Source organism: Aulonocara stuartgranti, assembly GCF_965226115.1.
Source record: "Aulonocara stuartgranti genome assembly, chromosome: 20".
NCBI classification, from domain to species: Eukaryota; Metazoa; Chordata; class Actinopteri; order Cichliformes; family Cichlidae; genus Aulonocara; species Aulonocara stuartgranti.
Window position 1 is genome coordinate 32,865,630 of NC_138956.1, and position 14,805 is coordinate 32,880,434.

General features: G+C 39.4%; 1 protein-coding gene across 6 annotated transcripts in view; it reads right to left on the reverse strand.

The window, feature by feature from the left end:
* Window positions 1-14,805, reverse strand: part of plxna2 (plexin A2) — a 260,056-nt gene that overhangs the window by 158,508 nt on the left and 86,743 nt on the right. For 2 of the 6 annotated variants that reach the window (XM_082519549.1, XM_082519543.1), the window contains exon 1: window positions 5,133-5,727. The exons of 3 other annotated variants lie outside the window; for them this stretch is intronic. The gene's annotated coding sequence lies outside the window, so the exon portion shown is untranslated. Of the gene's footprint in view, window positions 1-5,132; window positions 5,728-6,170; window positions 6,231-14,805 lie in introns of those variants that run through there. One more of the 6 variants, XM_082519546.1, reaches the window with a different exon arrangement.

A 14,805-nucleotide genomic window follows, 5' to 3' on the forward strand; every position in this document is an offset into this window, starting at 1 on the left:
CACATCCTCCCTTGACACCAGCTAATTGATTATTGATGGTGCCAGGCTAAACTGACTTATATTCAAATACATGTGAAAGGAGAAAATGGTAGAGACAATGCATTCAGTGCCTTTCATGAAAATGAAGTCAGTCAAGGTATTTGGATGTAAAGCTTGAGGTCTCTCTTGTCTCTTGTTTTGTAGCTGCTGTAGCTTCATAGGCAACCTTGGAAGCAGTTTGAGGACTAAAGCGAACGAGGAGGAAGAATATAGTTAGTGATCTGGAAAACGGTGGTTGGAGAAATAAAAATCATAAAAGCCTTGATGGCTTGCTGGGGTGACAGTCTGACTTCCAGCCGGTGAGAAGATCAGTGACAAACAAACAGCCAGACTTGTTATTCTGCGGGTACCTATGCCATGATTCCTGCCCTTATCACTGGCATCGCGTAATTTTGTTACACGTGGTAAATATAGGATGGTTTGTGACAGCAGAGATCAGATAAAGTGAGAGTGCCTGGGCAGGGGAATGTGGAAATGGGGCTGAATGCCTAAACAGGCTGTTGTGTGAAGGAGAGAGACTGATGATTGTGGCAGGCAGATTGAGGCACTAAAGAATGGCAGAAGCAAGGGATCCTGTCCCATGGAAATGTGTCATGAAGTCAGTTCTATTAACATCTTAATAAAGGCTTCCCAGGCCCTGGAGAGCATTCGTGAGCAGACTGCCTTCTCCTCTCACATAGAGGCCCAAAGCTGCTGCTGCTGCAGCATATCAAGGAGAGAACAGTTAAGTTCTGCCAGTATTGCATTGTAAGAGTGTTAGGCTTCCCAAAGGAGCAGCCTAAATGCCTACCCACAAACATGCTCCACTAAATTCCTTTATTCCCCTTTCCCTCTACTTTCATTTACTGTCCATTTCTCCATCTGTTGGATTTAGTGGCCCTACAAAAGGCTTTGTTTCAGCAAGCTGGCAAGCTTTGGGACAGCAGAGTGTGCATTGGGGTTCACTGCTAAACTTGCCACCATCAATAGGGAGAGCAGGATCTGGACTGGCCACGGCTGCACGGCAGAGGGATGACTGTTAACCATTCCCTCTTGGTCCTCTGATGAGACCGGCTGGAGCCTGTCTGGAAGCTGGAGACACACACACACAGCCTATATCTTGTTGGGGGAAAAAAAGCCTACAGCTTGACAGATATGGGGAAACAAACTCTCTCAACAGGCTTATCACAGAGTTACAGAGAATAAAAGTCCCAGCACGGTAACTGCTACAGCAGAAAAGGTGGCTTTTTTCTTTCAAGTACTCACTGTATATGATGAAAAATGAAATGCAAAGTGGCATTGATTTTTGCACTCTGTGCTATGTGTTGTTCATACTGAGCAAGCTGCTACTTAACAATGTAGTGGCCTGTAGTCATCAATTTAAAATGGTTTCAACGATTCAATAAGTCACTGAATAGGCAACAAGCACAACTACTCAAGATGATGAAAACGGCTACAGCAGCATGACTAGACCATTAAATGTAGCCCTGTGGTGTTTTCAAACATCTGCCATTGTGTGGAAATTATCAAAGAGTAATTCTGTCCTGTATCTTCCCTGGCATCTATAGGTTCAAAATATCAGGGGAACTTCTTTAAATGAGGATATAAAAACACAGAAAGCAGAACAACGGATTGAGTATTGGATAACAGGTTTTTTTTTTAATGGGTACAGAGTGTTGAATAGCTCTTTCTGCACTAAGAAATTGAAAAAACACTTCATAATGATGCCTCACCAATATCTGAGAATCAAAAGTTTCTTGTGGTGTAATCCACAAGCAGAGCTCCAGACTTTCACTCCTAATTTAACATATAAGCCGTTGTACAAACGTTTGATAGGATAATCATCACCTAAAGAAACTCTCTCTACTTGGAATCTGATGCAAGACTCATCAGAGATCAGTTTTAAAAAAAACTTTTTACAATCAGTATCCAGAGGGGAGAGAGCAAGCACGGAAGATATAAATTGAGCAGAGTAGTGGTTGTGATCTTCTGCTTTTCACTGAAGCCAACCAAACTCATCACAGACTAAATGTTCTCCCTGGCTCCACTTGATCATTATCACCAAAGATCCAGATCTCTCTTATGTCAATTCTGTTTCTCTCGCTCACAGACACAGACACACACACTCAACATAAATACAGATTCCAGACACAAGCATGTGCATAGCAAGGCTGAGTGAGCGGAGCGTGTGTGGGTCAAGTAGATTGAGATCTCTGTTGTGACAGCTGGACAGTTGAGAGGTTCAGATAAACAGCCCACAGTGAGGGAAGACAGGAGGCCAATTGCATTAAAACAAACACTCAGTATTTGTACACTCTATCAGATAGGAAAGAGAGGACCTATATCTATAAGAGAATGAGTCGGTGAACCCACAAAAGCACCGTTATCAGCATGTGTTCAAGTGTTTATGTATGTGTGAAACCAAAAGACAGTTGGGATAGTGGGGGTTGTTGTAAGCTTGGGGTGGGGGGGGTGGGGGTGTTCGGAATACACAGCCGCTGAGCACATTTGCAGTATTCACTCATTAAGAAATAGGTCAAGGATTCTGCCTGCATGCGTAGCGACTTGTCAAAATCTCTCAAGCTAAATTGTGGCGAGTCTGGCTGCCTTAAGGGGGGAATCCAAAGAGGAGCAAGCGGCATGCTGTGTGAATGCTGGTGGTGAGAAAAGCAGCAACAACTCATTCAGCAGCAAATTGTGCTTTTAAAAAACTGCTCTGAGTATCAGCACGGCTGCTAAAGAGTCCAAGTAAAAGGACTCGACCGGAGAGGGGTTGTGTGTTCACATTATAGCCAAATAATTAACTCAGCTCCTTGTTTAGACTCTTTGCTCTTCATCAACAGAGGACGCTCTTGAGCCAGCAAGAGTTTGTCGCAGATACTGATGGATGCTGATGGTGGCAGCGGTAGCTGTAGCGACAGGCAGCCTTGTCCAGGAGATTATGATGCCTTAGACTCTCTTCAAACAAGGCAGAGCACATTAGAGGACCAGCTTCTCTTAAGAAACTGATATAGGTCATTCATTTAAACAAAGCAAATGAAATTCCAAAATATGTTTGGCATGAAGACAATATCCAGAATAATTCAAACAAAAATGCATCTATGCTGTACGCTGCTCAGACTACACTATTAAAGAATGAGAGATTGAAACATTCCCTGGGGAAATCTAGAGGTAAAGTACAGACCTATGCAAATCATTCCAGAATGCACTGCTGATGACACAGCGACACTAAATATCTAATCAAAATAGCCCCTTATAAAGAGGTAAAGTGGGGAAGCAGCGGCAGAGAAGCATCAACAAAGCTTGATCTAACTTTGTCCAGTCAAAGCAATTTCTCTCCAGCTTGGTGAGGTTAACCTTATTGATTGGATGGATGTGTGATGTTTTGGTTCTCAAAAGGCGTTCTTGAACGGCATGAGTTCAAAGACTTCACTTGAAAGCAATTCATTGAGCAGAATTCTTAACATTTCTGCTTATATCCTCCATTATTTGAAAGGGGAACAAATGAACTGAAATTCTATGCTCTCAGAAATATTTCACATGATGAACAGCAGAAATGTTTTTAACTAACAGTAATACAGACATGGGTTACAGAAGATTCATAAATGATAAAAAATAAAGTTGAACTAAAATAGAAAATAGCATAGTCATATAGCAGCTGCTGGCTGGTCAATCGGATAATGAAAGCACCACAATATTACAGAATGTCTCCTTTTTCTTCATTAGATTGGAGTTAATTGGGTGAATATAATCAGAATGTGATAATCAAACCAATGCTGAGTGCTGGTTTGTTCTTCCAAAGGCAGCAATTTCCACCCTGGTGGTTGCTTTGGGGTCAAACTACTGTTTCATTTTGAGATGGATATTAAAATAATTATCTGAATGGGTCACGCTTCAGATGCAAAAAAAACCTGATTGCACCAAGAAGGAAGGGGTTTTGATTGCACAAGCCGAGGGATTAATATGCTACCCATCAGCCGTAGCAGATGTAAGTCATTTTCATGCAAATGTAAGGCAATTTTCTACTTAAGACAACATTTATTTTCTTTAGAGTCATTGTCATGGGTGCTTGCTGGTGAACTGGCAGTCAGACAGGGAAGGAAGATTTGTAGGTGCATCTGCTGATCTGGACAGACGAGGTCTGAAGTCAACCTGGAATACTAAATTGTTGCCAGCTGGCACTATTACATTACGTTGTTGTTGTTTTCAGTGTTATAGTTTAGGTTTTTGATTTTGCCACTTGAGAATGAGGCAACAAAAGTGGCAAAATTTGCATAATGTCACGTTGTGAGACCAAGTCATTTTGAAGTGAGATATTTAACAATCTCCAAGTCATTCTGACTTTAAATTCATAGATCACTTGTTGCAGAAAGGCAAGGATCCAGATCTGTAACCTGTTACCTGCCAGTATATCAAAAGTAATAACTATGTGTAGTCAAAAGCAAATTTTGATTCTTTGTTAACACACAAAGGCTATTTCCTGAGGATACTGTGTGGAAGACCATGCATGTGTAATTGTGAGACGCCAACAAGGTCAACAAATCAAAATTATTAGAAAGCCAAGCTCTGTGATGACTGCAAGCAACGCATTATAAGCACTCTAAAAATAACTCCTCTGGTCAAGTAAGTTCATTATATACTTACACAATCAGAAGAAACTAACAAGCAAGAATGATGCTAACCTTATGATGTATCACCTCAGTAAAACCTACTGTAATCCAGTAATTCTTATGTACTGTGAGGCAACCAAATTCTAATGAATAGGGGAAAGAAGGAGAGTAAATGGCATTAATGTAAAAGATTACAGACCAACGACTGTGCGTAAAGCCTTTTGTTGATCTAACTGCAGTGCTTTTAAATGCATAAACCCCGCACGGTATTTACAATGCCACCTTGTCATTCTAGTGGGAGCAGTGGCGACGATACAATGTACCCCAGCACTGCACACAGCCTGCAGCCTGAGATGAAAAATGCCTCTCCACAGTTGACTCTCCGCAGTGTCGGATATTAGCTCTTTGAGGAACAGAGTGGCTGACAGTCATAGGGGATTTACGCAAATATTTGTGCCCGGTAAGGCTGATTTAGCCTTAACGAGCGTGCTGATCATCACTCACCTCTTCATTTAAAGTGAATCTCCCGGTTATCCCTATCCTGTTCCCTCCAATGCTGCTGCTGTCTTCTGGGCTTTAACTGATGCGCTGGACTCGCTTCAGTTCCAAAGCGGGTAAGAAATGTTTCCAAATGCTCGAGCAGGTCAAACTGTCCCTTTCAGGATAGTTTTAATAGTCAGTAGCCTACTTCTTCCAATTTATAAATACTGCCTGTACGCATACGGAACCTGTGAAGGGACGGCGTCATTCATTGAAGTTGAAACCTTCGTCGTCGCCGGTAATTCCGAATTCAGCGCGTAAACTTCGTGGCAGAGCCTTCACCATCTGAACTGACCTGTTACTTTACCAGACCATGTCACAGAAACGGCACATTCCTTCAGTTTGGCATTCACCGTCCTCCGAGCTGCTCTGTAGGACATGAAGGTTATGTACAAGCCGTGGCCAGAGTTGCCATCATCTGGCGTTGTGATTTCGCAGCATCGGTTCAGACCCGCAGCGTGGCTTTCTCACAGGGCTCTGCCGGACTCATAGAAATCGGCTCCATCAATGTACAGTAGTCTGTGTATGCTGCCTGTAGCTGGCACACTGCGCTTTTAGACCCAGCCCCCTCACACTCCTCACGCTCATTATGGTGTTAACTGTTTCCGCCCAAACATTAATCATACATAAAAGAAATAAACATTTACGTCGGCTACCATTTAATAATTCACCAGTTTTAGTACAAAACGTGGAGTTATAAAAAGTAAAAGATTTTAAACGTTAATATTTAATCACACACACATACAAACACAAACACGGCGGGTTAGAGAAATGTGCAGAGCACCATCTACCCACCTGCCAAATTACATTTTTACCAAAAATAACAACAATAAAAATAATATGCTTCAGTAAATATACACTAAAGTTCTGTAGCGTATTAAGCATGATTAAGAGTTTGGAAAATTCTTTTAACAAATGTCTAGTTGTAGTTTTCTTTTTAGGAATCGCCTATATAACTATAAGATATTTGTATCACAATTATGAAAAAGAAAAAAATCTTACCTATGACAGCATTTTGTCCTTGCAGAGCACACTGAAGCCGGTGTCGGTGGCATGTGCTCGTCCAGCTCTGTTTCTGTTAGAGTACTGCCATCTATGGATTAAACTGTGAACATACTTCTCGCTCCATCTCTCTCGCTATCTCTCTCTCTCTCTCGCTCTCACTCGCTCTCACTATCTCTTATATTTTTGGCATTTTACATTTATGACATTTTACAAAAAGAATCATTATTTCTTTTTGGGTTTATTTTCTCTTCATCTGTGTATTTATTGCCCCACTCAACAGCTGATCTGAGCAGTTATGGAGTGTTCCAAGTTTGGAAATGATACTCACAAAAAACAAAGCGTTTTCTAATCCTTAAATCTTTTCCTAAAATGCGTGATATTAGTGACAAATCGCCTTGAAGTTATGGTATGTTGCCAGATGCCCATGCTTTGTCTCCTCTTTCTGCTGCAGTGTCTGTTTTGATTAGTTTGGTTGTGTGCGTGTGTGTGGTTTTTAGCTCTAGAAAAAATGTTTCTAGTGTTTTAGACTTCAGTATCAGCTATGTTCTATTTAGTTTGAAGACATTCAAGAATCTTTGACATGACATATTAGCATTTTCCCCTAAATGCTTTGATCAGTGATACTTTTAATGCTCTTTGCATGTGGCACTGAGTGGGTCACTGGGCAATGCTGTAGTTACCAGTAGAAAAGCTACTGTATTTGAGTTTATTAAGCTAAAAAACACAAAGCTAATGCCATTCAGCCCATGGATTTTGCACTTCAGACCTGTGATTGTTTGTCCACTTCCTGTCCAGCAGGGATTCTTGAGTCAGTAACCAAGCAGTGTTGGCTTTTAACACTGAACAGCCATTGCTTTCAGATACATAAACAGTAACATTGTTTAGTTATGAAGAAGTTCAATATATTTAATTTTGTTACTAGTATATTTTTCATTCATATCCTGCAATTTGATCAAACCTTTCTGCCTGGTACTTTTGTACCCATATGGTCCGTGGTAGGAGCTTCTTTTTTTTTGTACATGCAGAGAGCAAAGCGAGAGTCAAATTCTTTTTTTGTGTGCACAAACTTGGTCAAATAAAGATGATTCAGATTCAGATTTCTTCTATTTTTAACCTCACTTCAAGGTAACATCATGTGAAGTTGGCTGTAAATGTTTGCATTTTGAGGAGATTTTGACTTTTCCAACCAGAGACACTGATGTTTATCTGTGCATGAAACAGACATGAGGTACTAAAAAAAATAAAGGTGGACTGCATGTATCCACACACATATCTGCAAGTGTACATAAAATAAAAACATAAAATAAAAATGAAACTGCTGCAACCGGTTTATATTTTGAAGATATGCTAAATTTCAGAGCAGCCTCAAAAAAGTTGAGCAGTTGGTATTGGTATCGCATTAACTGGATCAGCTTGTACAATGCAATGTGTATATTTATTATATATTTGTGTATCATATTGTGTTCTGTTGCAGTAACTCACAGTAATTACTTTGAACTAGTTATACCACAACCCCCTCACCTTCTCTTGCATTTGTACGCTCAGTGGCTTATGACAAAAAGTAGGCTATCCACATCTTCTGACGCATCAATAATGCAGTGTAGTGAAAAACTAGCCCGGATCTGCCATCAAAACTATTGCAAAACTGCCAGGAGGGAGAAGATGTGGAACAACCAGCGTAAGTACACTAAAAGCACAGCGCCCACTTAAAGACAGGGTCAATAGCTGGAGGGTGTCCATATTGGAATTCCACCGCACTGCCTCTCAAATGGATCTTAGTCAACCCTGGGCAGCAGGGGTAATCAAATACAGACTTTTTCAATCCATTACTCATGGCCCTGTTTGGAACAAGCTGTGATTTGTTTGATTGGAGCATAACTCAATTCATATTGAAAGAACAGGTTGCACAAAACTGTCTGGAAGACATTTTGCCTGTTTTATGTAGAGAAAGATGATAGATTAACCCATTTTGTACAGTGAAGCTTGGTTATTACATACAGTACAATTCTATCAGTCATGTTTCACTTTAGGACACATATTGACTGACTAAGCCTGGCTCCTGATTCTGTAACAGAAAAAAACAAAAAGAAAATAGAAAGAGTTTGTAGCTCCGATTATAAATATTTAGAAAGTAAATGAGAATTGCAAGGACTGTAAATATACGTAGCCCAATTCATCATGTATGATATTAATTTCTTGAACTTTGAAAACTTTGTAGAAAATTTAATTACTTTTTTATTGTCTGTCAAAAGCACAAATATGTGTAGTAGGAAAATATTGATACTTGCTTGGTTATGTTTCATACTTAGCTCAGTTCCTCCAAGCTGTTTAATTCAATAAAAAGATACAGTGCTTATCAAAATGCTCATAACTCAGAAATAGTCTAAGAACTAAAACTTAAAAATTAAAACAACAGAATTCAAATTCTGGATCTTATATAGCATAAAGCTGTGTGAAACTGCTCCAACTTTTCAGTGGTATCAGTCCGGGCACTTTTCCACCCCGTATGAGAAATCAAAGCACATATTCAATTCAGTTCAATTTTATTTACACGGCGCCAAATCACAACAATAGTTGCCTTGATGCACTTTATATTGTAAGGTAGACCTACAATAACACATAAAGAGAAAAACCCAACAATCATATGACCCCCTATGAGCAAGCACTTTGGTGACAGTGGGAAGGAAAAACTTGCTTTTAACAGGAAGAAACCTCCAGCAGAACCAGGCTCAGGGAGCGGCGGCCATCTGCCATGACCGATATCATTGGTATCAATGGTCTTTAGGGTGTGGCTACTAAAGGCAAACCACAAGTCAATTTACATTAATTTTTACATTTGGTTTGGTTTATAAATAAGAAACCAAGTAGATTCAAAGCCCAAAATGGATAAAGAAGTTAATAACTGAAACCATGATTGTGTGATATATAATGTCTGCTTTTAATCAATGCATCTACATGGAGGCTGGGTAGATACAAACATGCTTTAAAGCATGGCTGATTAGAAATAGAGGGCAGTAATTTGTGAAATAGCACAAAGCTTAACTGTTATAAGATCAGTTCAGTGAGCAAATCAAATAGTGGTCAGGTGGACGAGTGTTCACATTGCTGGGGAAGAGACGCCCAATGAGGGGGGATGGCTGACTGCAGGGCTGCTGCTTGACCATTTGCTGATCAAAGTGCTCACATGCCACGATTTCATACCAAGTTGGAAGGTTTCAAAGGGCCCTCTTGTGATGCCTTTAATTCTTTCACCCTCTAGCAATATTTGAAATATCACGAGGGAACGTGGCATCATGTCAACTCTACTGAAACTGAAACATTCTGCCTTCTCTCTTGCTCGCACATGCAATCAGCTTAACTGGAGAGTCAAAAATGTAACAGGAAACAACCGGATTAAAAAATTTAACTGTCAGTCATATGCATGTGGTGCCAAATAATTCTGTTCCATGGTAAAGTCTTAGGTTTTTTGTTGCAGAATTTAATATTCATAACATAAAAAATAATTCTTCTATTGTCAAGAAGGCAATAGATCAGTGTGAAGGTGACATTAAAACTCATAATGGTCTAATTCAAGCTCAAATGATTGCATTTTAGCTTCCAGGTGTATATTTAGTTTTACTCTTAATTGCAGAGCAGCAAGAAGGAATCCTCAAACTTGGATTTGTGTGTCAGTTGAACTATGTCCATTATGTCCATCTATCCTGCTGCTTACTTTTCACCATCCACTTGTTACTGGGTACCAGATACACACTCAAAAGGCTCTGGGGAATATTGCAATGCAATCAGCAAATGCACACATTCACACTCTTACACACAGAAACCACATTCGCACAAGTGGCCGATTACATCAGTAATAGCTCACTGATGGAGCCTCAGCTACCATGTTGTGATGAAGGGCTCGCTTTTTTACTCTATGCTGAGGAGAAATATTTCACACAGGAAGTGAGCAGAAGAGAAAAAGAAGCAAAATGAAAATTAAATCTGACACTATCATACCCTGTTTGGGTTTTAGCCAACAAATTGCAGCTATTTGGAGGCAGTGAAAGTGAGCTCTCAGTGAGTTTAGTTTGAAGAGGTTTCATATTTGTTATGTTTTCTGTCTCCTCTCCATGAAAAACAACCAATCCAGAGGTTCAGTAGAAGATAATGTGTCCGATCTTCGGCACAAACGTATGTCTGTCACTGGAGGACTTTTCTGAACTTGTCGGTATTTGTCAGCAGATATCAAAATGCAATTAATTTCCACAGATATGCACTCGCAGGAGACATGGTAATTGCAAGCTCCTCTAATATGCTTGCCGAGTGAAGCATTGTATGAAAATATTTAGCGTTATTGTCATTATTTTGTCCTTGCTTGGAGGCATTCCATGAGATTCAGCTTTGTGCTGTAATCTAAAGCATCACATGGCAACAAATCATGGACATGTCATCCATCAGTATGGAACACGGCTCTCCAAAAGGAGCATAAGCGAGAAAGTGACAAAAGTACAGATGGTCCATCTTTCAACACATCAGTGCCACAACTGAGCTGTCAGACAAGATGAATAATGATGATATGAAAAACAATTAAGTAATGTGTGCCTACAGCAGTAATTTACATTCCTGCTTAGCCGCAAGGTGAGCAAAATCCAAAACGCCTAACAAAATAGGCAGGCTTCCAATCTGTTGCAGTATGGTTTTCTCGTGTACACACCTAGCTGCCAACATGTACATGAATCCTCAAAGACACGCACATGCAACATGGAGGCTGGGTGAGAGAGAAAAAGAGCACAAGAGAGAGGAAGAATTATCCCCTTACAATAGAAAGCATTTCCATTAGATGGTGGACTGTTTTAATAAGATGCTTATCAGAATTTGAATCTCAGGAAATTGCTGGCTATTTATTTTACTGGGGCTGCTCACTTCGCCTCAGCTCTTGATAAACCATTTTGTTTTAATTAGACACATTTCCACACTCCACCAGGGATGACCTCTTATTATTGTGAAGTGGGTCTGCTTAGCAGTGTAAGCAGTCAGGAACAAGCTCCTCCATGCATCTCAATCATTCCTCATCCATGCTCATCTCAGGGGCCCGGGACCAAATCAAAGGAGTCACTATTAAGCAGAACCAAATTGTTTAATGCAGTAATCTCCTGCATATTTTTCATTCCTCCATTTGCAATTGGAAATGAGACATGGTGAAAAATATGATGCGTTGTTTTGCATACTAACGAGGGACCTTGAATATTCTTATCCTTCACGGTTATGGGGGATAGGATATGTTCTGCAACAACGAGAAACACATTTTCTGACTCATGAGTGTGAGACAATCTCTTTATCTGTTGTATCTCTAAAGGAGAGGAAGAAAATCCTGACAACTGGCTGCGCTGGGTTGGATTACTGTTCCACCTTAGCTCACTGTTTGATACTGGCGATTTCCAGTCCCGAGGAGCAAGCTTGCAGAAATGAAACACGAGTTGATGTTTTATAAGCCCTGTGAAACAGAGAAAGAACAACATATTCAGACAGCATGCAGCATCTGCTACTTCCTGCTTTGCACCAATATATAAAAGTTGACTTATACTAAGCTACCAGATGTATGTGGGTGAGAAGGAAAACACAGCCAGATATGCTATCAAAATATTGTCGAATAACAGGCAATCTGACATTTTCTTCTGGATTTGAGACAGAAATCACAAGGCTCTTTGACAGAAAGAGTCTGTGCTCTCCTTGTGTATCACCTAATTTCTTTTGGTTACTTCAAACATAACAGACAAGTAAAGGAAAATGGGAGATAGAGGACAAAGCAATTACTGTATATCCACCAGTACATGCCATCATGGCTGATCTCATGACAGGGTGAGAGCCGTGCGATAGAGGATGAGACTGATGAGAGCTTACTAGGGGCTTCAGACCTGCCCTGCTCCAGAAAGGGAATTAGGTCTGCCTGCCTGTCCGTAAGATATCATAGAATCACACAGACACCTTAATCCAACCTGGCCTTTTCACGTGGGACTCTAACCAGTCATCCAGATATGAAATGTAAATGGGGGATTGACGGTGTCAATAGGGAAATGCCAGCTTAAGATCTGACAGTCTTTTACACCTTCATTTTTATTCTGCGTCACACAAGTACAAAGAAAGAAAGAAAGTAAGCCAATAATAACATGTACCTCAGGCAGTTACATACAAATGCACAAGCAAATTTGTATGATGCTAATACTTTTTACTAAGTGGTCCATATGGTACATATTCATCACCAGTAATTACATGATATATTTGCATGAACAATCAATTGTATTTTTGCAGCACAACTTCTTCTGTTGTTGCAGTGTATCCTAAAATCTGTGATGGTGCTGCATTCAATTTCATGTTCACGTGGGCAGAGTAGGAAGACAAACATTAACAGGATGGCATTTAACTGCTTACAGCAGCTCCTGTAATCATTCTCTCCTTTGCTAAATTAAAAGTCATTTTAAATTAATTAATTCAAAGTTTTCATCTTTTTAATCATGAATTATTCACTAAATATCAAATAATTGTCAAAGACTAGTAAATTTATCCCGTGGGAGTTTTGAATTGTCATAAATACAAATGTACATGATTTGCGACAGGCTGGCAACCTGTCCAGGGTGTACCCCATTTGTTGAACTATGGCACCAGGGATAGCTGACTCCCAAATATAAATATGAATCGAGTTCAGAGATACAGTGAGTAAACACATTGCCATGACTCAAATAACTGAAAATTATTTCATTTACAGAAAAAATCATTTTTAAATCAATGTTTTCAAAAATGTAATGTGACACACAAGGGACATATTCAAGTTGAAGATCTTCACTGACATCCCCTATGTAATTTGTTGTGAACAAAATGTAACAGCAAGATTCAAAAATCACACCAAAAATCAAAGCTTGTTCAAGAATGAAAATTAATCTTTAAAAGGATTGAGTCTCTATATTTGGTTCCTTCAATCTTTATTAGACAATCAAAGATGAAGTCACTGAAATGTCACTTCTAACCCCGGAAATGCAATGCGTGCTGGTTTGTCTGTGAAACCGCATCTCTGATGTGCTTTTGTTCCATCCTTTGCATGGCTTCTGATCGCACCAGGATTGTTTCAGAGGTAGAGTGCTTAGTGTGCAAAAGGTCTTTTATTTTGAAAATTGATTCACTGTGCTATTCCTGTCTGAATTTAGCCTTTTTCATCTTCTTTGTGCAGCTTGACAGCACTGATCCGGCACTATTTTAGCAATGTGGAGTAGAGAGAAGGTGTATTTCTGGGGTAATACAAGCAAATGAAAAATTAAGCCATAAAGGAAGTACCAGAGACTAGAGTTTCCAGAAAAGCCATTTGAGGCTGGTTCCAAACTTCAGACCATATAGTTCTCTATGTGGAAACAGTGTTGCCCAGTTTTCCTGCAGGCATATCACAGCTTGGTATAAAAGGTTTCTGCTTCAGGACAGCTGCAGTAGGGTTGGATTTTAGGATACGTCACTCTCTGAAGGCTTTGTTAAGTCTTATAATTTTGTGTGTTATTAAAGACGTGACTTTTAATGCCAGTAGTCAGTTTCCAGGCAGTTTGTTGTTCATTTTAGCAGGAAGTATATTTTGTTTCAAGTATGTTTTTTTTTTTCATAAAAATACAGTAAGGGTCCCATTTACAATGACTATTATGAATTATACAGTCTTATCATTCTGTTTCCTTTTCTTCCTCGTCTATGCCATGTCCTTTGTTTTTTTTTTCTTTCTGCTTGTGTATGTGTGTGTGCATGTGTGGACGTGTATGATAGTCAGAGAGTGCATCAGGATTTCCTCCCCAGGGACCTGTGACCAGCCAAACCCTCCTAAGATCCTTAGTAATGCTACTATTTTTGTGCAGCCTGCCCAGCATGTGCCCTGTGTTGCACACCAAACATCGCTGATGGCAGAGACTCTAAAGCTTGATTTCCAAAGACAACTCCAGCAGCACAGCTCGCTACTCTTGTTTTGAAGCTTTTCTGTCCTTTTTTTATGAGGAAAATGTGTTGCAAATTGGTATGGTTACAGGAAATGGCAAATGGAAACAAAAGGTAGCTGTCTTACCTACCAAACCACCTAAGAAAGCTTTCTTTTGTGTGTCTTATCTCTAAAGATACAACCAATAGGTTTTTTTTTTTAATCTAAATGATACTTTTTTGTTATCTTACAGTAATTTTTTGTTTTGGCAGTCACAGTTTTATCTACTTGTCTTATTATGTGAGCACATCAAATATAGTGCTCAAAAAATTAGGTGAGTGCTTAAATCAAATATAAGATATTGATCAATGAAAAGTTGAAAATCTAGACTACATACACTGTGCAATTTATTGAGGATAAAATTATATTATATATATCAAATATATATAATTATATATTTGGCAGAAACCAAAATCATCAACCATTTGAGGGCTAGAGTCAAAGTCAAATCGAAAAGCTTGTTCAAGTGTTCCTTTAATTTTTTTTTAGGTGTTTATGATCAACACAAAATATAGAGGGGACAGCTTGCTTCAGTTCGTTACTTGGAACACAAAGGGAATGAATGATGCTGTAAAAAAGAGGTAACTGTCCAAAAATTAAGGGCAGTCGTAGCATTTATTGAAGTATATCATTTTACTTCAATATAAGCCTTTT